The sequence below is a fragment of the Rhineura floridana genome, chromosome 14, assembly GCF_030035675.1.
Source record: "Rhineura floridana isolate rRhiFlo1 chromosome 14, rRhiFlo1.hap2, whole genome shotgun sequence".
Lineage (NCBI taxonomy): Eukaryota > Metazoa > Chordata > Lepidosauria > Squamata > Rhineuridae > Rhineura > Rhineura floridana.
Window position 1 is genome coordinate 29119099 of NC_084493.1, and position 22780 is coordinate 29141878.

At 42.0% G+C, this 22780-nt stretch overlaps 1 protein-coding gene and 1 long non-coding RNA gene across 8 annotated transcripts in view; one reads left to right on the forward strand and one right to left on the reverse strand.

Annotated features, from left to right (window-relative positions):
* The window catches only part of LINGO1 (leucine rich repeat and Ig domain containing 1), a 1021808-nt gene that overhangs the window by 481418 nt on the left and 517610 nt on the right, over positions 1-22780 (reverse strand). The window lies entirely within an intron of this gene.
* Positions 1308-9840, forward strand: LOC133370065 (uncharacterized). Its single transcript, XR_009759065.1, has 3 exons — positions 1308-1465; positions 2526-2614; positions 9591-9840. It is a non-coding gene; the product is annotated as an uncharacterized LOC133370065 (long non-coding RNA).

Sequence of the window (22780 nt, forward strand, 5' to 3'; positions counted from 1 at the left end):
TTAAGTATTTCATGAGATTGCAGTCAATCTTGCTGACCCTCTTTGGTTGACATACCAAACATACATTTGCCATTGTGCTCCCTTCTCCCCCCCCCCCCGGAGAAGTTATGTTGATGGACATACATTAGCATCCTAAACCCAGCAAGGTGACAGATCCTTGTTAATAAGCAACACAGAGGTGTCCAAAGAACCACCTTTCCTCCTGGTCTCTTGAACCTTCTCTTAACTAGCCTTGTCTTATGACGGTGATGGAGCAGGGCCATGCTTGAGCAAAGCTGGAAGAAGTGGCATAAGTTTCACCTAATGCAAAGAACTAGGGGGAAAGAGGAGATGCATGACAACCCGACTTCTGGTCTCCTCCCGTCAGCTCTGAAGTGAGGAAGTTGGATAATTCTGACAAAAATGGACATAGTAGAGGACGTTGGCAATGTTCGCTTATTTGTCTCATGTTTGAAATGGAAATCAATCCAGCAAATACAATTGGTATTTTCTGTTGTTGTTGCTTTAGTACACAAAATATATGTAATTGCTTACACGCGCCCCCATTTGCCCTGTGCTTCCTATGCATTGAAATGAGTGGAGTGGAATGACATAATGACAACATAACCTATGTAATTTACGTAATTTTGCCACAGTGGACAGTGAGACAGATAACGTAGGTTTGGGTGGAAGGTGAACCACAATGGAATGGAAATGTCATGGCCCCTTCGGAGGACTCGTCAGATGAGGACGACTCAGGAGTAACAGCCACAGACCCAGAAGGGGAAACAAAGGAAACTCCTGAAAATGCAGCTTCTACTCCCCCTCAGCTGGAGAGTGTCCAAGACACAGCTGAAGCTCTTCAGCCCGAATCAGACAGTGACCAGGAGGCTCCCCTCCCACCCGCAGAGCAGAGGCGACAGAACGTCAGGCAGCAGAGGAGCCAGCCTGTCCGTTTAAGGCCGGCACACTTGCAGAAGACATAGGGGTGATTGTTCCCTTCTGTCTGCAGAGGTGTTCTTTAAAAGACAGACCCTGGCTTCAGCGTGTTGCTGACTACAGCGTCGGGCGTGACCTCCATGTGAAACGTAGTTCGCAGACTCCAGACTCTTTGGACTGAACCCCTGGCTTTCTGAACCTAGCTTCCCCACCTCGACGACGCTTACGGACACTGCTACTGGTACAGTTGCTACAGGCATTCCTTTCTCCAGCCGGCTTCTGTTATCTGCTGGCCTTGGCAGATTTGTGACCTAGCTAGCTGCCGGCTGCTTAGTTACAGCCTAGTTCCCAGCCCCGAAGCTGACAGGAAACAGTGCTGCATGCAACAAATACGGAGTGGGATGAAAAATGGTGCCTTCTTACATCCCTAATCTGAAGGACCACCTGATTCTAGGTGTGGCAGCCAGTGTGGTGTAATGGTTAGTGTGTTGGACTAGGACCTGGGAGAGAAAGCTTTGAATCCCCACTCAGCCATGAAGCTCACCAGGTGAGTCACTGTCTCTCAGTTGAACCTACCTCACAGGGTTGTTGTGAAGATCAAATCAGGAGGGGAGAACCATGTATGCCATCTTGAGCTCCTTGGAGGAAACATGGGCTATAAATGTGTTCAATAAATCAATCAATCCCCCATTGTTGTTGTTGATTGATTGATTACTATTGTCCAACAGCAGATAGCGTGTTAGGGGAAATGGTGCTTACCTGGCCTTGGTGAGGTCAATAAGTGGCAACCACATTGCTGCTGCTTGCCGGGAGGTAGAGGGGGAAGGAGTGGTGAGGTTGGCACTGTGCAAACACACCAGCAGAGCCAATATGGTGCTCTCAGTGGTGCATTTGCACTATGCCAGCTATCTTGCCCCTTCTCCTCTACCTCCCAGTAAGTAGCAGTAACATGACTGGCCAGAAGTCTGGTGGGTGCCACTGTAGCACAGTACTATCTACTACTGTTGTTACTTCTATTGTTGTTGATGTTGTTACTTTCTACAAGTTTGTATTCTTACTGGGAGGAAGGGTGGGATATAAACAATAAACAAACAAACAAATAACCAGACACACACACACACAGAGGCAAACAGCACCCCTCTCCTCAGCTGATCCAGCAGATTAGATGAGGACAGTTACTCCCCCCTCATCAAATAATTGATCTGATATGACCAGGAAGGGGGCCACTTGTACCCCCATCAGGCACTTGGGCTCCACACTTAGTCTACTCTTCTTTTGCTGCTGCCACCCAAACTGTTTGGGTCTTGGGGAGGGGCAGTGAGGCTCCCAAACTGGGGTTAGCTACTGCTGTCTCTGAATGGTCATCTCAATTCAACTAACATTTATTTATTTAGTGTTTTTACTTCATTCTTCAGCTAAATAAGGCCCCAGAGTGGCTTACAGTGATCAGTGATAATATGGTTCCATTCACCAGGTTTACAACCTGAAAGGCATGACACAAAAAGGACTTGGAGGGAGAAGGGGGAGAAAGAAACAGTGCAGTGTTTTATTTTACTCTGTTTATACCTGTTCTTATATGTGGTGGTGACCTTGTGTTGATTTGAAAGCACCTTGGACAACTCCTTGAAATTTCGGACTTAAACCTAGAGCAGATTCCACTGCCCCAGTGCCATGGAGCCACCAGCCACCACTGACGGTAATGTCTATTACTTCACTTATTTCAACATGTGGCAAGCCAGCCCAGCGGCATTAGAGACTCTTCTGCTCCTTCTGCTGAGTGGACATGATGACATGACTGGTTGGTTGTCTAACAGAATGGACTTCTTTGTGGGAGGCATCTCTCCTCCTAGAACTGACTTCTCTCAGGCAATGCTACGTAGCCAATACAATTTCGCTATACGCTAACATCATGGAGGGTAAACAAAGTCAGTTCTGAGTAAGGACATTTGTTCCTCCAGAGAAGGAGGATATTATAGAGAAAATGGTGGGTGGGGAGGATTTTCCAACCCTGCTGAAATCATTCATTGAAAGGAAAGGAAAGGAAAGGAAAGATACAATAAGGTACTTGCAGCTGAGCCCTAAATCAGTTTTTCTTGACATTGCATTTCAGTGTCTTTGGTGAAGAAGATTACTTCCCAGGAAGCATGTACTAGAACACACTTGCACATACATTCTCTCTACCAGCACCAAATGTGCCAAGTCTCAAGTGGAAACCTGGTGATTACCACCACACACTAGACAAGGCCCTAAGTTGGTTTATGAGCCACAACTTTATTAATTAAGATCAAAAGGATATGCAAGAAGAGAAAGTGGGCACCCTTAACAGAAAAAGACAGCTAGGAGTATGTCCCACTGGCTCTCCTGTGAGTAGGGAGGGAATGATCTGTCAATTTTGGTTCTCTCGGTTTCTCATTTTTTCTAATCATAAATTTGGTTCTCCAAATTTATACAGCAATTTGCGGATTTTTTTTTAATCCTCATGAAAATTCTTCAGCATTGTAGTGTGAATTTCTCCTAATAAATACCTTTTTGTATGTAGTTTTGCCTAGGGAACACATTTTTCAAGCAATTTATCCTAATATAATGCATTTCTGTATGTTATTTTCACCATGCATTCATTTTGTGCACACTTTCTCCTAATATATGCATTTTTGTAAACATTGCTTCATTGGAGAACTGCATCACAACATTTGGATAGGTGCAAATTTGGAAAGATGGCTGTGTTTCAGTTCTCATATTGTTTCAAAAAGTGCAAATTTAATAAATTTGGCTTTAAATATGAACAGAATCAAATTTCTCCCCCATCCCTACCTGTAAGTGACACCACTGCAAGTGATTATATTTCCCCCACAGAGCTACAATTGTTAGAGTGGTTCATCAGTCAGTCCCTCTTCCCACAGAACCCTGAAATTGTAGAGCTCTAAGGGGAATTAGGGTCTCCTAACAACTCTCAGCACCCTTCACAAACAACACTTTCCAGGATTCTTTGGAGGAAGACATGACTATTTAAAGTGGAATGATAGTGGAATAAATGTATGGTGAGAATGTGGCCTAGGAGAAATTTGCATTAAAACATTGATGAATTTTCATAAGCAGATTTTTTTTTTAAAAAAAAATGCAAATGGATGATGTGGCAATGTGGAGAACCAAACTTAAGATTGAAAAAAAATGAGAAACTGAAACTGAGAGAAGCAGAAATTTGACATATTTGCTCTGCGCTAGTGGGCAATGTTGGAAGGATGAATCCTCTCCCCGCCCCCCCTTCAGCTGTCTGGCAATGAGAGAGAGGTTAAGTAAAGTGTCCCTTCACCATAAATATTCCTCAGGGTGCTCACCACTATCTTTTCTTAAATTATTTATTGTAAGTTCACAGAAAAAAAGTATTTGCATTTTTTTTTAAAAAAAAGGAAAAAGAAAATCAGGAGAAACAAAGTTGCATGATATTACATATAATTAAATAATGGATGCAAATTAAGTAGTTAACTAAAATGTGAAAGTTCACAGATATTTAAATGTATTTTTAAACCTCATATTCAAAAAGGAAAATAAATGTTTATTATACTTCATCTCTATGGGATCCATAATTCAAGTCATTACAAAGCTATGTTTCCTGATACTCTCATGATCAATTTGGATCAAGTAAAACATTGAGCTCCATCTTGTGTTTTATTAGTCCAGCATGCAAGAAAAAAAGGTCATTTTTCTAAAAAAGAATTGTCTACAGCACCACAGTCTTTTATTTTCATTTTTTATTTACCACTATCTTTTTATAACATTTATTGATTGTTTTATATGTGATAACAAACAGAACCCCCTCCTCCTGAAGAATACAATGCCATGTTTCATAATTAACCATTACGAAGCATATCATTGATCAAACAAAAGTATCTTTCCATACATCTTTGTGTGAAGCAGGTGCCCTAGATCCATGTTCTTTCTTGTCAGACAGTCTATGAAATAAAGCTAAACTAAGCTGAATAAAAGTTATCAGGCTTTTTGTTGCAGGGCTCACCACTATCCTAATTTCCCCCTCCCTGTCTATTGTGACCACCCATACCAAACCAATTTTATCAATTGCATGCAAATATTGGGAGAAATTTGCACTAAAATGCTGAGGTTTTTTGTTTTTGTTTTTAAACTGATGTAGAAATGTGGAGAACAAACTTAAGATTGGAAAGAAACAAAGAGAAACCAAAATGATTTGCTCATCTCCATACACAACACACACCTTTTCTTTCCTTCTTGCGGCTGTGATGGGGATGCATCTGCTTGAAGCCTACAATTGAGATGTAGCTCCGGAGCCTGCCTGCCCTTCTGTCCCTTGGGTCTGATCTTGCCAACATTGTGTTCTGCTTGTTGTGGCTGATTAGAGGAGCCAGGGAGAAGCAACACCACAAAGAAACTGGCAGAATCTGCTGTGCCATTTAACATGCCATTTAATGTTATGACAGCCTATGATTCCAGCATCTGAGTGACATATCTATTCTCCCCAGTGGACCACCCTTTAAAAGATTCAGCATTCTCAGGCACAGGAGGCTATTCATGCCAGTGTTGCGCTTGACCTTCTCAGCAAAATGGGACAGCCTGGAAGATCTCTGATGGACAGAGTGACTTTAGGGGATGGGCAAAGAATGGGAAAGGGACTGTGTGGCATTAGGGTGCTTCCAGAAGGAAGCTGTTGCAAGTGAACTAAATCAGGCAAGGTATTTAAAGCCCCAGTGGCAAGGCTGGTGGCAACAGACAAGGGCTTTTTCAGTGGTGGCCAGAGCTTGGAAAAGTTACTTTTTTGAACTACAACTCCCATCAGCCCCAGCCAGCATGGCCACTGGATTGGGCTGATGGGAGTTGTAGTTCAAAAAAGTAACTTTTCCAAGCCGTGGCACCCCACATGCGGAACTCCCTGCCCCAAGAGATTAGGTTATCTTTCTCATTATTTGTGTTCAATTGGAAATGGAAAACTTTTCTTTTTAAACAAGGCTTTGATTTCATTGGTGCTTACTTTATTTAGATCACTGCAATGTGCTCTATGTGTACTTGAAGATGGTCCAGAAACCATGTGACATGTTTCACCAGTCCTGAAATCCCTGCACCGGCAGCCCAATTCAAGATGTTAGTACTTATGTACAAAGCCCTAAATGGCTTGAAAGACCTCCCCCAAAAATGATCATCTTGGGCCTTCCAACTGCAAGGGAGGCATTCTTGGTGGTTCCATTACTGTGAGCTGACCTGTAACAGGGCCTTCTCCCCAGTGGTCCTCCACTTATGGAATGCCCTCCTGTGAGTCCCCATCATTGTTAATGTTCAGGTGGAATTTAAAAACATTCCAGTTCACCAGGTGTTTAGTGGCTGAAAAATATAGTTTCTGGAAATGCTGAAATTATTAGTTGTAAGAATATTTGGTTTTAATTTTTTAAAAAATATATTTCTGCTGTTTTGATGTTTGGGGCCCTGGGCTCTTTTGGGAGAAATGACAGAATAAAAATCTAGATCATGAAGATAATTGATTGCTAGTGCTGCACTTTATGTTTTTGATTTTTTGTTGCTGTTTTCAGTTTGATCATTTCCATTGTTGAATCAACAGTGCAAGCCTACCACGTCTACTCAGAAGTAAGTCCCACCAAATTCAGTGGGGCTTATTCCCAGGAAAGTGCGGTTACAATTGCAGCCCAAATCTTTTTAATGCTTGCTTTTTATTTGTAAGCTGCTTTGAGCTATTCCTTTGCAGGGAGGCATAAATAAATCGCCCTTTGTGAGAGACAAGAAGGATCTCAAATTCTCCTCTGTAAGCATCCTCATATCCAAAAATTAGAGCAGCCTGCCATAGTCAGCAAGGGGTTCCAACCAGATTTCTTGCTGAACACTTCTAGTTGAAATAACATACTGGAGGGCCAGTACATCACTCATTGCCTGAGGCATTAATGGGCAACCGGCATGTGTGAATGAGTTGAGATTCTTGTCCTTATATCAACCTGCCCATGTGTCAAGAACATCAGTGAAGGTTTTCCTTCAGGTGCCCCTAACATTTGAGGTAAGGCAGAAAGCCTCTTTGGTAGTGGTACCATCTCATGAAACTTCCTCTCTGGGAAGTCTTGCCTAGAGCCTACATTGTTTAGCTAAGACATTTATTCTCACAGTCTTTTTCTGTGTTTTAAACAGTGGTGCAGTTAAATAATGTTAGACTCAGGACTTAATGGTCTTACAGATTTTTAGATAGTTATGTGTATTCATTCATGAAATAGTGATGACTCTGATGTAGGGATCGAGGAGAACTTGAATTCAGTTTGCATTTAAAGCCGAATCTATTAAATTCACCGTTTCCTAAACAAGATGAGAAGTGAAACACAGCAATCCTTCAAAATTTGCACTTCTCCAAGCAATGTTTACAAAAAGGCATGGATATGGGGAAAGTGTGCATAATAATGAATATAATAATATGAATACTAATAATAGTGAAAATAAGAAACAACAATTATAGTAGGAGAAATTGCTTGCAAAAATGTGTACATTAGTCAAAAAAATGGAAATGGACTGCCTTCAAGTCGATCCCGACTTATGGCGACTCTATGAATAGGGTTTTCATGGTAAGCAGTATTCAGAGGGGGTTTCCCATTGCCTCCCTCTGAGGCTGAGAGGCAGTGACTGGCCCAAGGTCACCCAGTGCGCTTCATGGCTGTGTGGGGATTCGAACCCTGGTCTCCCAGGTCGTAGTCCAACACTCTAACCACTACACCACAATGGCTCTCTTACATTAGTCAAAACTGCATGCAAAATGTTTATTAGGAGAAATTTGCACTAAAATGCTGAAGAATTTTCATGAAGTTATTTTTTTAAAAAATGTAAATTGCTGCATTAACTGAATTTAAAATTAGAAAAATAAGAAACTGAGATAAACAAAATTGACAAATACTTCCATGCTTACCCTGATGCTGATGGCAATCAGCTCTACTTCTCCATAATATCTGAATCAGGAGAGACTGTGCAGGCCCTGGACTGGTGCCTGGATGCAGGGATGGGCTGGATGAGGGAAATTAAACTGAACTTGAATCCTGGCAAGATGGAGGCGCTGTGGGTGAGTAGTTCCCATGTTCAAGAAATTGACCAATTGCCGGTTTGGCCAATTTCCTTCTGAAGGAGCAGGTTCACAGTCTGGGGGTGCTTCTGGATCCAGCTTTCACACTGGAGGTCCACCTGGCCTCAGTGGCTAGGAACACCTGTTATCACTTTTAGGGATGAAAAGGTCTGTCAGTTCTGTCAGTTTCTCATTTTTCCAGTCTTAAATTCAGTTCTCCATATTTCTACAGCAATTTGTGATTTTTTTAAAAAGATCCTCATGGATTTTTGTATGCAGTTTAATCTAATGTACACATTTTGCAAGCAATATCTCATCATATAATGCATTTTGTATGTTATTTTCACTCATATATTCATTTTTATACACATTCCCCTAATATGCATCTGTGTAAACATTGGTTGGTTGGTAAACTGCATTGCAAAATTAAAATAAGTGCAGATTTTGAAGGATAGCTGTGTTTTGGGTTTTACATTGTTTTGGAAAGTGCAAGTTTGATAGATTCTGTTTGAAATGCGAACTGAATCAAATTTCTCACCCATTCCTAATTAGCTTTGACTGGAGAGACAGCTCCAGCCATTTCTGGATCGGGATAGCTTGGCTACATTAGTTCAGGCATTGATGAGTTCAAGACTGAGTTACTCCAACACATTTTGTGTGGAGCTTTCATTTCATTTGGTTCAAAAGCTACAGGTGGTGCAGAATGCTGCACCATAAGTACTGACAGGGGTGAGATCTGTCAGCACAGAACTCCTTTACTCAGAGATCTGCACTAGCTGCCGATTTGTTAACTGGCCAAATTCCAAGTGTTACTATTGGTATATACAGACCTCAACAACTTGGGGCCAGTTCACTGGAAGGATCACCTTGCATGTGCCACACTCAACTGCTTAGATCTGCAGAACTGCCACTTGTACAAGTGCCACATAATATTCCATGGGTTCTCAACAAGGGGGAAATTCCCCCTGGGGGGGAATTTTAGGGTTCCAGGGGGGGAATTGGGACCACTGTTCAGCAAAGTGTGATGTCCTGTAGATTATGTAAAATTGTAGTTTGTTTTTAATTTAATCTGTGACATTCAATAAAGTTTATTGAATGTCACAGATTAAAATCGATTCTTGAACATGCAGCATTATTTTCATTTGCAAAATTAAATTATTATTTAAAGACCAGAAAGTGCTCCAAGAAATTCTGTTATAATATAAACTAAGAAATTTTTCTCTCATGAGAAACACCACCGTCACTCGCGAAACGTCAACACGCTATGAGAGACTATCTTGGGAAGGGGGGAATTATATTCTGAACAATGGTGAAAGGGGGGAATGGAGCAAAAAAGGTTGAGAACCACTGTAATATTCATTCTGCACTTACAAGAAATCAAGCTTTTAGTGTGGCATCGCATGGGAACTCCCTGACATATTAGAGAGGCACTATCACTGTACTGTTTTTGTTCCTCGCTAAAAACTTTCTTTGTTCCAGCAACCCTACCCCAACATGTGATTTTTAGTAAGTATAAGTGTTTTTAAATTACTGATTTTATTTTATATTTTAAAATGTTTTATATAACTTGCTCTTTATATAATTATGATCTATTTTTTCAAAGGTACAGCTACAAAACTGCAACACCCCAAGAGGCCATGGAAGTGTGTATGCATTTTGTTTGAAAAGTCCATTAAAGAAAAGTCGATACAGGCACTGATGAGAACGGAAAGAAAATTATCAAGAGAAAGGAACGAGTATTCACATTCACCACATGAGATTGTGTCCTAGGAATAATCAAGATATGAACATATAAACCCACTGGTACCATAGCTATGAACACTGTGAAGCAGTATTTAAGACACTTGCCTCAAGAGTTCTAAATTTGTTCATAATGAGAAAGAGTTCTATTGTTATTTTTTTAAATAAGAAATCTAATAAAATCAAGCCACTCTCCAATAAAAAAGTCTCTTTTTATCTGTCCCTCTAATACATTTCATTTCCAAGTAAGCTTTTCAGCTAATGCCACTTGCCCAACTTTGTGACACCAATATTGGCTCCCTTCAACCTTTCAGTGCTTGGCTGTTGCTAACTGTGCAGTGTCTAACCATTGCTTTGTTTTTCAGTTTTCTATTTCCTTCTGTAAATGGATGGAGTAGAGCTAATTGAGGAATATTGTCCAGAGGCCAATTAATTATTTTCTTAATGTTTGTTTTTTATTGGGATTTTGAATGAATATTTTAGACTTTCTTGTAAACCACTTAGGCCTGCAGTGTTCTTTGACTTTGGGTCCTCAGATGTTGAACTACAGCTCCCATGATCCCTTGACCAGTGGCTAAGCTGGCTGGGAGTGATGGGAGTAGTAGTCCCGGACCCTGGGGACCAGAGGTTGAAGAACATTGGTTAAGGGGTCTCTAGTAAGCAGTACATCCACTGTGTCAAATAATAAACAAATAAATGTGACAAGCCAAACCTGCTGTGTTTGGGGCCCTCCTGTTCATTTTGCTGAGTGGGGCTCTGGAGTTCTGCCTCACAGTGCTATCCTAACGGCACCACCTATTTTATTTGCTGGGTTTAATAGGACCATTTTGCTCTGTTGTGTTGTATTTATTGTGTTGTTGTTGTTGTTGTTGTTTGTATTCTATCATAAACCACCCTGGGATCCATTTGGATGAAGGGTGGTACTCAATGATAAAGACAGGTTCATTGCCACAGATGAAACATCCATATCACTAGATGTGAGTGGAATACTCAAAACATTTTTCAGTTTGGATTGACAGCTAACGCATTGGGCAAATGTCACTTGATAAGAGATCAAATCAGTGGAGGCTGGTCTACTAGAGCAAATTGGGCACTGCCCCACCAACCTCTGCCTGCTGTCACCTGCCAGCCCACACCTGCCTGCCTTCTTACTTATAACCAGTCCAGAGGGTGGCCCTGGCTTTCAGCTCCCTCTTCCTTAGTCTGTTTTACCCCTTGCAGAACTCAGCAGGGAAGAGGATGGAGACAAAAATCGAATTAGTTACCTGTCATTGGCTTTGCCTACTGTTGGCCTCCCTGACTTCTGCTCCACCAGTCCCAGTGGATACCAGCCACCACTGGATCAAGGGATATAGGTGCATGGATGAACCATCATCTAGCACAGCCTTTCCCAACCGGATGCCCTCCACTACAGTTCCCATCAGCTCCAGCCAGCATGGCCAGTGGTCAGGGATGATGGGAGTGCATCTGAAGCACACCAGACTGGGGAAGGTTACAGCACAAGCACCCTCTGGTGGTGGTTGGTGCTTCTTCTGATTGTAATAATCCTCCCATTTCCAATTTAATACCACAGCAGGGATGGACAAATCGGTCTGTTTCAGGTCCATGTCAATTTCCATAAGTCTGTTCCCTTCTATTTCCACATTAATCTGATAATGACCCATGACAGGGCCTTTTCGGTGGTGGCTCCCCATTTGTAAAATGCCCTTCCCAATGAAGTGCATCTGTCTCCATCACAATTGACTTTCAGAAGGAAGTTGAAAACATTCCTGTTTACCCAAGCATTACCCAAGCTGAAGGGGATTACTCCTGGCAACGTGGAGATCACTGGAAGGAATATTATTTTTAAACTGTTAACTGTGTTTTAGAATGTTTTAAAACTGTTTTTAGAATGCCTTTCTTTCTGTTGCTGTTAAATTGTTTGGGAGTAAGGGTGGGATATACATTTTAATAATATTCATCATCATCATCTTTTAAATCCATACAGCATTTTGTTTATAAATATGGATTTAAATATGTACTTCTATCTGATCTCAGTGCATGCATTTCTAAACACATTTTATCCTAAAATACACATTATTAAAAACACATTTTGGTGCCTTTTTAAAAAGATGAGAACTTTATAGCAAAATTCAGTGAAGTTCAAAATCCAAAGGATGCCTGGCAGAGCAATCCAACCCCGTTGTGCCAGGGCTTTCTGCAGCAGGCTGAACCAGCCTGAGATCACTTGGATCCCAAGATGGCCCTGCTGCCATTGCATGATGGCAACGGGCCTGATTCAAGCCTGATGACTCCACCAGCTCAAGACAAGCTCGAGGATCAGCAAGCTCTGGGATGGTGCAGCAGTGGTGACTAGAGTCCACTGGAACTGGTCATGCAAAAAGTGCGATGACACCCTGGCACTGACATTTGATTATTTACTTTGTTTGTATATTGGCCTACCTCCAAGTAGCCCCCAACAGCAATTTTAGCCTCACTACCCTCCTGGGAGGGGAATGGTTCTTTCAAATGTGCAACCCATTTCCCTGGCAACTGATTTCCTCTTACGGTGTAAAAGAGGGAAAGGGTTAAGCCATTCTTACTTTTCTAAGCATTAAGCAGCTCTCTTTCAAGAATCTTGGTATCCCGCCTGGGCAAGGTATGTGCCTGATTCCTTCCCACGTTATATTTTTAAGAACGTTTCAGAGATGTGTCACATAAAGAGGGCCTGGGACTCATGTCCCTGGCAAAGGCTGCTATTGTCAGGAAGGTCTATGGCTCTGTCTCTCTCATTTTGTGCAGTTATTACAGTGGTGATGGCATCACCAACAATGCGGCCCATAAAGGGATGTGTCTCTGTCTGTGTTGATAACTGACAACATCTCAAGGAGCCTGAGGGTCTTTCAAGGTAACAAAAATAGTCTTTTTAGTGCTAGCCTCAGTTCTGTGTCAGTAGTGTGATATCCTCTCTTGGTATAATGCAGAGGTGGGGAAGCTGTGGCCCTCCAAATGTTAATGGACTCCAACTCCCATCAGTCCCAGCCAGAATGGCCAAAGGTCAGGAATGATGCGAGTTGTAATCCAGCATCATATGGAGAGCTCCAAATGCTTTGAGAGAATTAGCCTTGGGAATGGTGGGGGCTTAGTCTTGCTTGCCATGGGTTGTGGAATGTTCATATTTGAGGAGGAGGGCACAGTTAGGTTGGCCATGTCTCTTCCTTTACCGAGGACTCTGGTGAACTATACTGCATATATATTTAAACTATAGTCATTATTTCCAATGTGCATTTTAGTAACAGCCTTCCCATTATGGAAGCTTCCCTTACCAGTGTTACAAAGCTGCGGGATCAAAACAAAAGAATATTGTAGGCGTGGAAAAGGTTCAGAAAAGGGCAACCAAGATGACCAAGGGGATAGAGCAACTCCCCTACAAGGAAAGGTGTCCACAATGGGGCTTTTTTAATTTATAAAAAAAGGCAAGTAGGGAGGGGACATGATAGAGATGTATAACATTATGCACGATATGGATGAAGTGGATATGGGGAAGCTTTTCTCCTGTCTCACAATACTGGAACATGGTGCCATCCTATAAAGCTAAACTTTGTTTTCCCACTGCATTTAACAGTCTGCTGATTTTTGGTCCTTTTCCTTGTTAAAATTCACATTGTCGAGAATGCCGAAGTGTGATTTCCTATGAATGACAAAGCAGCAGAATCTCAGAATAAGCATATCAGGGGGAAATGAAGGGAAGAAAAAAATTGTCAATGGAAAGTTGAATAATTCAGTTAAGGATCAGTTGTTCAAATTGATTCCCCCGATATTGGAACATAACTCTCTCTTTCTCTGTATATGTCTGCATATATGGTTACAATCACTTTCCCTTTTCATTTGACCTGGAAACCACCCTCTTTGCATTTACATTTCCAGTCATAACTGGAGGCTTCTTTTTCATGTGCTTTTTCACCAAATAATCTGCGTTAATTTAATTGAAATTTGAATACTCTTTTAAAAAGAAAACAAAACAGACCCGGCATGGGCTTTGCTTTCCACTGATCTTTTGTACTGAGATTGTGTGATGTGAAGAATGGCATGCTTGTGTTTACTTATTACTCTGGCAGGAGAGCCCTAATTGTTTTCAGTTTACCTTTTCAATAATCTGACAAATCAAAAAAGAGGCTTTGACTTGGAGCTTTATTGATCTTCCCCTCCATTGTAAGAACCCTATCACTGGGACAGAAAATGCATTTGCCTGGGTGATTATTGTCCTGCTTTATGCTGCTTGAATAGCTCAAGCTTTTGATCCTGCAGCATTAGAACACTGGTAATGGGAAGCTGGCTCTTGCACAGCCATTTTAACGGCATCACTTAGGAACACAGGAAGGTGCTTTATACCAGTCACACCATGAATGGGCCCATCTATCAGTACTGTTAGTACTGACTGGCAGCAGCTCTCTAGAGGTTCAGGCAGGGAACATACCCGGAGATGCTGCACATTGAACCCGGGGCCTTCTGCATGCAAAGCAGATACTCTGCTACTACGCTATGACTTGGGATGGGGGGAGGATCTGATTCAGTTTGCATTTAAAGGTGAACCTCCCTAATTTGCACTTTCTGAAACAATACGAGAATCAAAACACAGCCATCCTTCAAAATACGCACTTCCCAAATTTTTCAGTGCAGTTCTCCAGCTAAGTAATGTGCACACACAAAAAATATTCTAGGGTCAAGTGGGCAAATTAATATATATGAAAATAATGTACACAGATGCATTACATTTGGGGAAAAGGGGTATATTGGGCAAAATTGCATACAAAAATATGTGCATTCAGAGACATTTGCACTAAAATGCTGGTGACTTACCTTTGGGGGTTTTGTTGTTGTTATTATGTGCCTTCAAGTCGATTACAACTTATGGCGACCCTATGAATCAGCGACCTCCAAGAGCATCTGTCATGAACCACCCTGTTCAGATCTTGGAAGTTCAGGTATGTGGCTTCCCTTTATGGAATCAATTCATCTCTTGTTTGGTCTTCCTCTTTTTCAACTTCCTTCTGTTTTTCCCAGCATTATTGTCTTTTCTAGTGAATCATGTCTGCTCATTATGTGTCCAAAGTATGATAACCTCAGTTTCATCATTTTAGCTTCTAGTGATAGTTCTGGCTTAATTTGTTCTAACACCCAATTATTTGTCTTTTTCGCAGTCCATGGTATGCACAAAGCTCTCCTCCAGCACCACATTTCAAATGAGTTGATTTTTTCTCTTATTCGCTTTTTTCACTGTCCAACTTTCACATCCATACATAGAGATTGGGAATACCATGGCCTGAATGATCCTGACTTTAGTGTTCAGTGATACATCTTTGCATTTGAGGACCTTTTCTAGTTCCCTCATAGCTGCCCTACCCAGTCCTAGCCTTCTTCTGTTTTCTTGACTATTGTCTCTATTTTGGTTAATGACTGTGCCAAGGTATTGATAATCCTTGACAAGTTCAATGTCCTCATTGTCAACTTTAAAGTTACATAAATCTTCTGTTGTTATTACTTTAGTCTTTTTGATGTTCAGCTGTAGTAGTCCTGCTTTTGTGCTTTCCTCTTTAACTTTCATCAGCATTCGTTTCAAATTATTACTGGTTTTTGCTAAGAGTATGGTATCGTCTGCATATCTGAAATTATTGATGTTTCTCCCTCCAATTTTCACACCTCCTTCATCTTGGTCCAATCCCGCTTTCCGTATGATATGTTCTGTGTACAGATTAAACAAATAGGGTGATAAAATACACCCCTGTCTCACACCCTTTCCGATGGGGAACCAATTGGTTTCTCCATATTCTGTCCTTACAGTAGCCTCTTGTCCAGAGTATAGGTTGCGCATCAGGACACCTGTGGCACCCCCATTTCTTTTAAAGCATTCCATAGTTTTTCATGATCTACACAGTCAAAGGCTTTGCTGTAGTCTATAAAGCACAGGGTGATTTTCTTCTGAAATTCCTTGCTCCGTTCCATTATCTAACGTATGTTTGCAATATGATGTCTGGTGCCTCTTCCCTTTCTAAATCCAGCTTGGATGTCTGGCATTTCTCACTCCATATATGGTAAGAGCCTTTGTTGTAGAATCTTGAGCATTACTTTACTTGCATGGGATATTAAGGCAATAGTTTGGTAATTACTGCATTCTCTGGGATCCCTTTTCTTTTGAAGTGGGATATGTATTGAACGCTTCCAGTCTGTGGGCCATTGTTTAGTTTTCCATATTTCTTGACAAATTTTTGTCAGACTTTGGACAGATTCAGTCTCAGTAGCTTGTAGCAACTCTACTGGTATGCCATCTGTTCCTGGTGATTTGTTTCTTCCAAGAATTTTAAGAGCAGCTTTCACCTCACATTCTAAAATTTCTGATTCTTCATCATATGGTTCCTCCGTGAATGAATCTGTCATCCTGTCATCTCTTTAATAGAGTTCTTCAGTGTATTGCTTCCACCTTCCTTTTATTTCATCTCAGTCAGTCAGTGTGTTCCCCTGTTGATTATTCAACAACCCTAGTCATGGTTTAAATTTCCCTTTCATTTCTCTAATCTTTTGGAATAGGGCTCTTGTTCTTCCAATTTTGTTGTTCTTTTCTATTTCTATACAATAACTATTGTAATAGTTTTCTTTGTCCCTACATACATTGCATAGTTGCATTTAGGGTTCTGACCATGTTTCTATCTCCTTTTGCTTTTGCTTTCCTTCTCTCTTTAACCATTTGAAGAGTTTCTTCAGTCATGCATTGAGGTCTTTCTCTCTTTTTAACAGGAGGTATTGTCTTTTTGCATTCTTCCCTGATAACGCCTCTGACTTCATTCCATAGTTCTTCTGGTTCTCTGTCAACTAAGTTTAAAGCCTCAAACCTGTTCCTTATTTGATCTGTATATTCTTCTGGGATGTTATTTAAATTGTATTTTGGCATTATGAGTGCTTTGTTGTTCTTCTTTAGCTTTACTCTGATTTTCAATACGATCAGTTCATGATCTGTACCGCAGTCTACTCCTGTTCTTGTTTTTGCAGAAAGTATGGAACTTGTCCATCTTCTGTTTCCAATTATATAATCAATTTGATTCCTGTATTGACCATCTGGTGATGTCCAAGTGTACCGTCGTCTTTTTGGTTGCTCAAAAAATGTGTTGGCAAGAAACAAATCATTGGCGTAACAGAATTCAATAAGTCTTTCTCCTGCTTCATTTCTGTCACCTAAGCCCCATTTCCCCACAATTCCTAGTTCTTCTCTGTTCCCTACTTTTGCATTCCAGTCCCCCATGATTATCATCATATCTTGTTTTGGTGTGTGATCAATTTCCTCCTGAAATTCTGTGTAAAATCTCTCCAATTCTTCTTCTTCTGCGTTTGATGCTGGAGTGTAGACTTGGATGATGCTTATGTTAATAGGTTTCCCATTTAATCTCATTGATATAACTCACTCAGACCTTGAGTTGTAGCTCTTAATTGCTTTTGCTACATCACTTCTCACTATTAAAGCAACTCTGTTTCTTCTTGATTTCTCATTTCCTGCATAAAATATTTTGTAGTTGCCTGATTGAAAATGTTCCACTCCAGTCCATTTTAATTCACTCACGCCAAGTATCGTAATGTTGATATGCTCCATTTCTTGCTTGACAATTTCTAACTTTCCCTGGTTCATGCTTCTCACATTCCATGTTCCTATTGTGTGTGCCGTACAACTCCAGACTCTCCTTTCGCATCTGTGCACATCAGCCTCTGGGCTTCCTTTCGGCTTTGACCCAGCTGCGTCATTAGTCACAGTGCTACTCGTACTTGTCCTTTGTTATTCCCCAGTAGCTTGGTGAGTGTGCCTTCTGACCTGGGGGTCTCATCTTCCAGCACTATCTCGTGTTGCATTTTGGATACTCTGTTCATAGGGGTTTCATGGTAAGAGATATTCAGAGGTGGTTTACCATTGCCTTCCTCTGAGTTTGGATGCATCTTAGTCTGGTGTCTCAGCTTTGACCATTCCACCTTGGGTGCCCCTGCTAGGAGTCTAGCCTCTTGGTCTAGACTCCTGCCATCATTGCTCTCAGCTTCTTCCACACTCTCAACCCCCCTCACCATGTTAAGATGTTGAAACTGAACTTACAGCTGGGAAAAAAATGAGAAACCAGAACTGAAAGAGTTGCCCATTCCCAGCCACAACCCTTTGTTGTGTGCTCCTTGCTTCCATATATAGCCATGGATAGCCTTATCCTCCATGCATTAGTCTAATCCTCTTTTAAAGCCATTCAGGTTGGTGGCCATCACTGTGGGAGTGAATTCCATAGTTTAACTTTGCACTGTGTGAACAGCTACTTTCTTTTGTCTGTCCTGAATCTTCCAGCATCCAGCTTCATTGGATGCCCACTAGTGCTATGAGAGAGGGAGAAACTTTTCGCTATCCACTTTCTCCATGCCATGCATAATTTTATAAATTTCTATCATTAGGGTTACCATCATTTTGTCATTTCAAAAAGAGAACATTTGGCTTCGATAAGTGAAAAGTAAGAGTATGCTGTTGCACCATCTCGAAAAGAGTACATGTACTCTTAAAAGAGTATGGTTGGTAAGTCATGCCACTTTTTCTCTAAACAAAAAAAGCCCCAAATGCTGCAACCTGTCCTCATAGGCAAGTTGCTCCATCCTCTTTGCCATTTTGGTTACCCGTAAAGAATTCCCCAGAGAGAGATTTTGCACCAACAAGGAGCCTTCTTCCAGCCCGCAGTGCTGTCTCTCCTGTGCATGATCTGACACTGCTCCCTGCTCTCTGAGGGCCTCATTTACACATACAGCAAAACACACACAAAAGCATAGGATCCTGGTGTTTTAGAATGGGCTGCGTGACTTCCTCCTGCATGTGCGGACTGCTGTTTGCTTGTTCGTTTTTGGAAAATTCTCACCTATGTAAAAACTCCCAAGAACCCCTGCCCCCCACCCCAAAAAAGTGCCTCCTGGTAGATCAGAGAGAAAACTGTAGCCCAGCCTGTTCCTGGCTGTGCTACCAGTAAAGCATTGTTTAAAATGGAGGGGAATATTTAAAAATGTGATTCTCTCAGTTCCAGTCTAAGTAGTACAGTCCATACAAATGCTTCAGGGCTTTGCCATCTCATTATCACCTCATTCTGTGGCATGTGTGGAGTGTGTGGACTCAGTCTCTCTCTCTCTCTCTCTCTCTCTCTCTCTCTCACACACACACACACACACACACACACACACACACACATACAGATACACACAAACACAGAGATAGACATTCACACTCACAAAAGGGCCTAAGGGAGTAGGCAAGGCCTAAGGAAGTTCCTAGAGTACCGGTTGTGTGAGATCAGTTTCAGTTATTGCAGTCTGTTTCTTACAATAAACCAAAAAATACAAGATGCCATTCAAAACTGGAACAGTTGAGCTCACAAGATACCAGGTGGCAGAGAGAGAGAGAGAGAGAGAGAGAGAGAGAGAGAGAGAGGTCCAGCTGCCCATATGTTTTCTTGATCCTTCCTCATTGTGGCTAATAAGATCAATCCCAAAGGGATAAGTTGGGTGGGTCTAGAGAGTGGTAAACATCTCAGTGCAGAAGAGGGTAACGCCTTGAGATGGCACTGTGACCTGCCTTCAAGAGACCTTCTCTGGACCCTAAGGAATTTGACAACTACTGCCCAGCAGCTAATATCCCCTTTGGGGACAGGAAAGTTGCATAGATGGTGGCTGGACAACTTCAGACATGCTTGGAGGAAACTATGTACAACCATTTCTATCTGGCTTGATGGCCATTTTTGACATTGAAATGGCCCAGGTCACTCTGGCTGATGGCCTTTATCAGGAAAGAGATGGGGGACGGGGCTGCAACCCTCAAAGAGGATGTGTCTCACACCTTTGTACAGTAGGTTACCCTCTAGCCACAAAAGGTCAGAGGTTTCCACAACACACATCCCTCTCCATCCTCAATCCAGGCAAGCAAGAGACAGCATCACAGTTCAAGGAATTCCAGCCAGGTCACTGCAGGATGTGACCTGGGAGAAGATGGACTGGGGAGAATCCCAGGGCCAGACAAAGGCCTGGAGAACACATTCGGTCCCTGAACCTGAGGTCTGCCATTTATATTCTGTGTTGACTAGCAAAGGTTCTCCAGAGCCTCAGACAAGAGTCTTCCCCAGACCTACTTGGAGATGTATTAAGGGCTCTAAAGAATCAAGAACCAAGGATCTATCTTGGTTTTCTTTGAGTCCAGAATGGTCAGATACACCAGGTGCACACTGATACTATGTATATGGAGAAATGGGTTGCAAAGGGAGCTAACAGTTGTAGAATGTCTACAAAACTTTTAGACTCTTCTTATGTTCTTATACTTGATTAGGGGCTCCAACCCTGCTTGCTTTGCTCATCAACCCCACCTATGGTCGTCAGCGCTCCCTCCCATGGGTCAACAGCGCTTCCCCTCCCCATGCCCCACAGGTTGCCAGCACTCCCCATCCCTCCCCTGCCCCATGGGTCACCAGTACTCCCTTGCGCCTCCTCTCCCATTGGTCATCATTCCTCCCCCTCCCTCCCCAGCATACCAGTACTCCCCTCCCTCCCCCCATGGGTCACCAGTGCTCCCTCCCCCCTCCCCCCACAAGTCACCAGTGCATTTCCTCTCCCTCCCCCCACCAGAGTAGCAAGAAGTATGGGATAAGTTTAAGAAATATATTGGTCCAGATATTGCACTAAAATGGATGGTAATACTGATAATCAGAAGCAGTATCATATTTTGAAATTTTTACACTATTGATACAAAATTAATGTGTAATTTGCCACAATGATTCCAGTATTTACAAGCATCTACTTATATAATAAGGAATATTAATATGGGTAAAATGAACAGCAATTGATCAAAATTAGAAGACTTGTTTTATGCCTCTACATCAAGGCAGGGATTACTGACTAAAATTTATGATATTTTATTAAAGTTAGATGATGCTTTGGGCAATAATGTTTGAATCAAATGGGAAAACAAGTTTCAGAAGACATTACCAAAATAAATGTGGCAATTTATTTTCAGCAAAGGACCAGCATTATCTCAGAGTTTAAATATCAAAGAAAATGATTGGAAAATATTGTATTGCTGGGATTTAACTCCTGCTCAATTGGATAAAATTCATCATAATGTTGGAGGTGTGCCCGAGATGATGTAAATTACTGGCACATTTGATGGACATGTCTAAAAACCATTGTTTTCTGGAAAAAATATTCAATATACAATTAATTTAATGACTGCACACATTATATCTTTGGATCCTTTAGTTATGTTGTAAGGGTATTTTAAAAGCTGTAGTAGGAGTTTTACACATCCCATTTGAAATCTGTCAACTGCAGCAAAAATAGAGAGACAGCAATGTAAGTTCTTCTGGAAAGACTGAGAGGTGGAAGCCAGAAGGACCTCTATATCCTTTGGCCCACCCCTCCCACTACGTAGCAACAGGGCCGGAAGTGGCTTCTTGCCCAACTTCCTGTCCTGCTGCAAATGTGCTCCCTGCCGGACTGCTTTCCATGCTAGGTTGGGGGAGCAGAGTTGGTTATCTTAGAATTGGTCGTAAATGATACAGTATATCATTTGATATAGGGAGGGTGAGGATACAAGAGAACTAGCTATCATTTATTCATTTTATGAAGAACAGCTTTAATTTACATATTAATCATTCTTGGTCATCTAATTGGTTGTCAGAGTATTATCAGGTACACAGCTATAAACGTAATGTGCATGTATTAGGGCCTTGCCCTTGTGTATTTATTAGGGCCCGGATTCATCCAAAACCTGAGGCTGAACTGAATTGTGCTGATTCAGGGGGATCCAGGCATTGGTCAAGTTGGGTTGAGACAGCCCTAGATCACTGTGAGTCAGGTCTGATGGCCCTGAGCAATCTGGAACATCAGGCAGGAAGGAGAGGCAGGCATTGGACAGGAAATATACCTGACCACTGTCTGTATCTTCCTGGGAGATGGTAGTAGTGTGTGTGTGTGTGGATGCTTTGGGGTGCAGGTTGCTCCTTTCCAGTCCACCCAGGAGCATCCAAAAAGCAGGCCAAATGTATTCCTCACCTCACCTCTAGTCTCTTTCTTAGTGGCGCTATGCGTGCATGGCTTTCATGTGAAATTTGCAAAGAAATCTGTTCTCCACGCAACGTCCCAGAGCACAACACCTCAAGACAGCATGATGTTCTACAGCAGATGTTCTACTCACAGACCACTCTCTGTCTTCCATCCAGGCATGATTACAGTTCAAGGCCACATTCCAGCCAGGCAAAAAAAAAGAAAAAAAACCCCACCTCAAGGAGGGTGTGATGAAAGGGCAGTGAGAGGTGTGGCCTGGGGAGAGATGGTGTGGTTGGGGAGAGCCTCAAGGGCCAGACATAGATGTCTGGAGGGCCACATTGCTCTCCCAGGCCTGAGACTCCCTGCCCCCCTTCTACAAAGAGTTTTTTCTCCTCCTTGTGGTACCCTTCCATTCTTTTTGCATATAGATATTTCCAAGGCTCGCTGTCTCTGAAGCCGGTCATCACCTTCCAGCCGCTGCAATAACCTACCTAAGCCTCTTGCTTGGCTTGCAATGAATAAATAATCATGCCTCAGGACATTGTGCTCCAAGTCACATCTTGACTGCTCCACACAACTTCTCTCAGCACTCAGACCTGCCGGGTGCCTTTTCGCAAACATAAGCAACCGGGCTTGTCTGGAAGCAGATGAGCTAAGCTGCTGTGTGCAGACAAGGCCTGTGTGCATGGTTTTCTCTCTCTCATGCACAACCTGGATGGCGGACATCATATAATTTACAGAGTAGAGTGGTGTTGTTAAATGCCTTCAAGTCTATTACGAATTATGGCAACCCTATGAATCTTTTTATATGTATATATTCATAGGGTTTTCATGGTAATGTAAGGTTTAATGGACGCCATTAGCAAAGAAGGATTCAGCACGTAGACCAGAAGGAGGCGCAAGCGCAGAGGATTGTTCTAGGAATGGAAAATTACCAGCTATACAGTTATGTTTTGTGCAACACACTCACCAATGTATCTTTTCTGT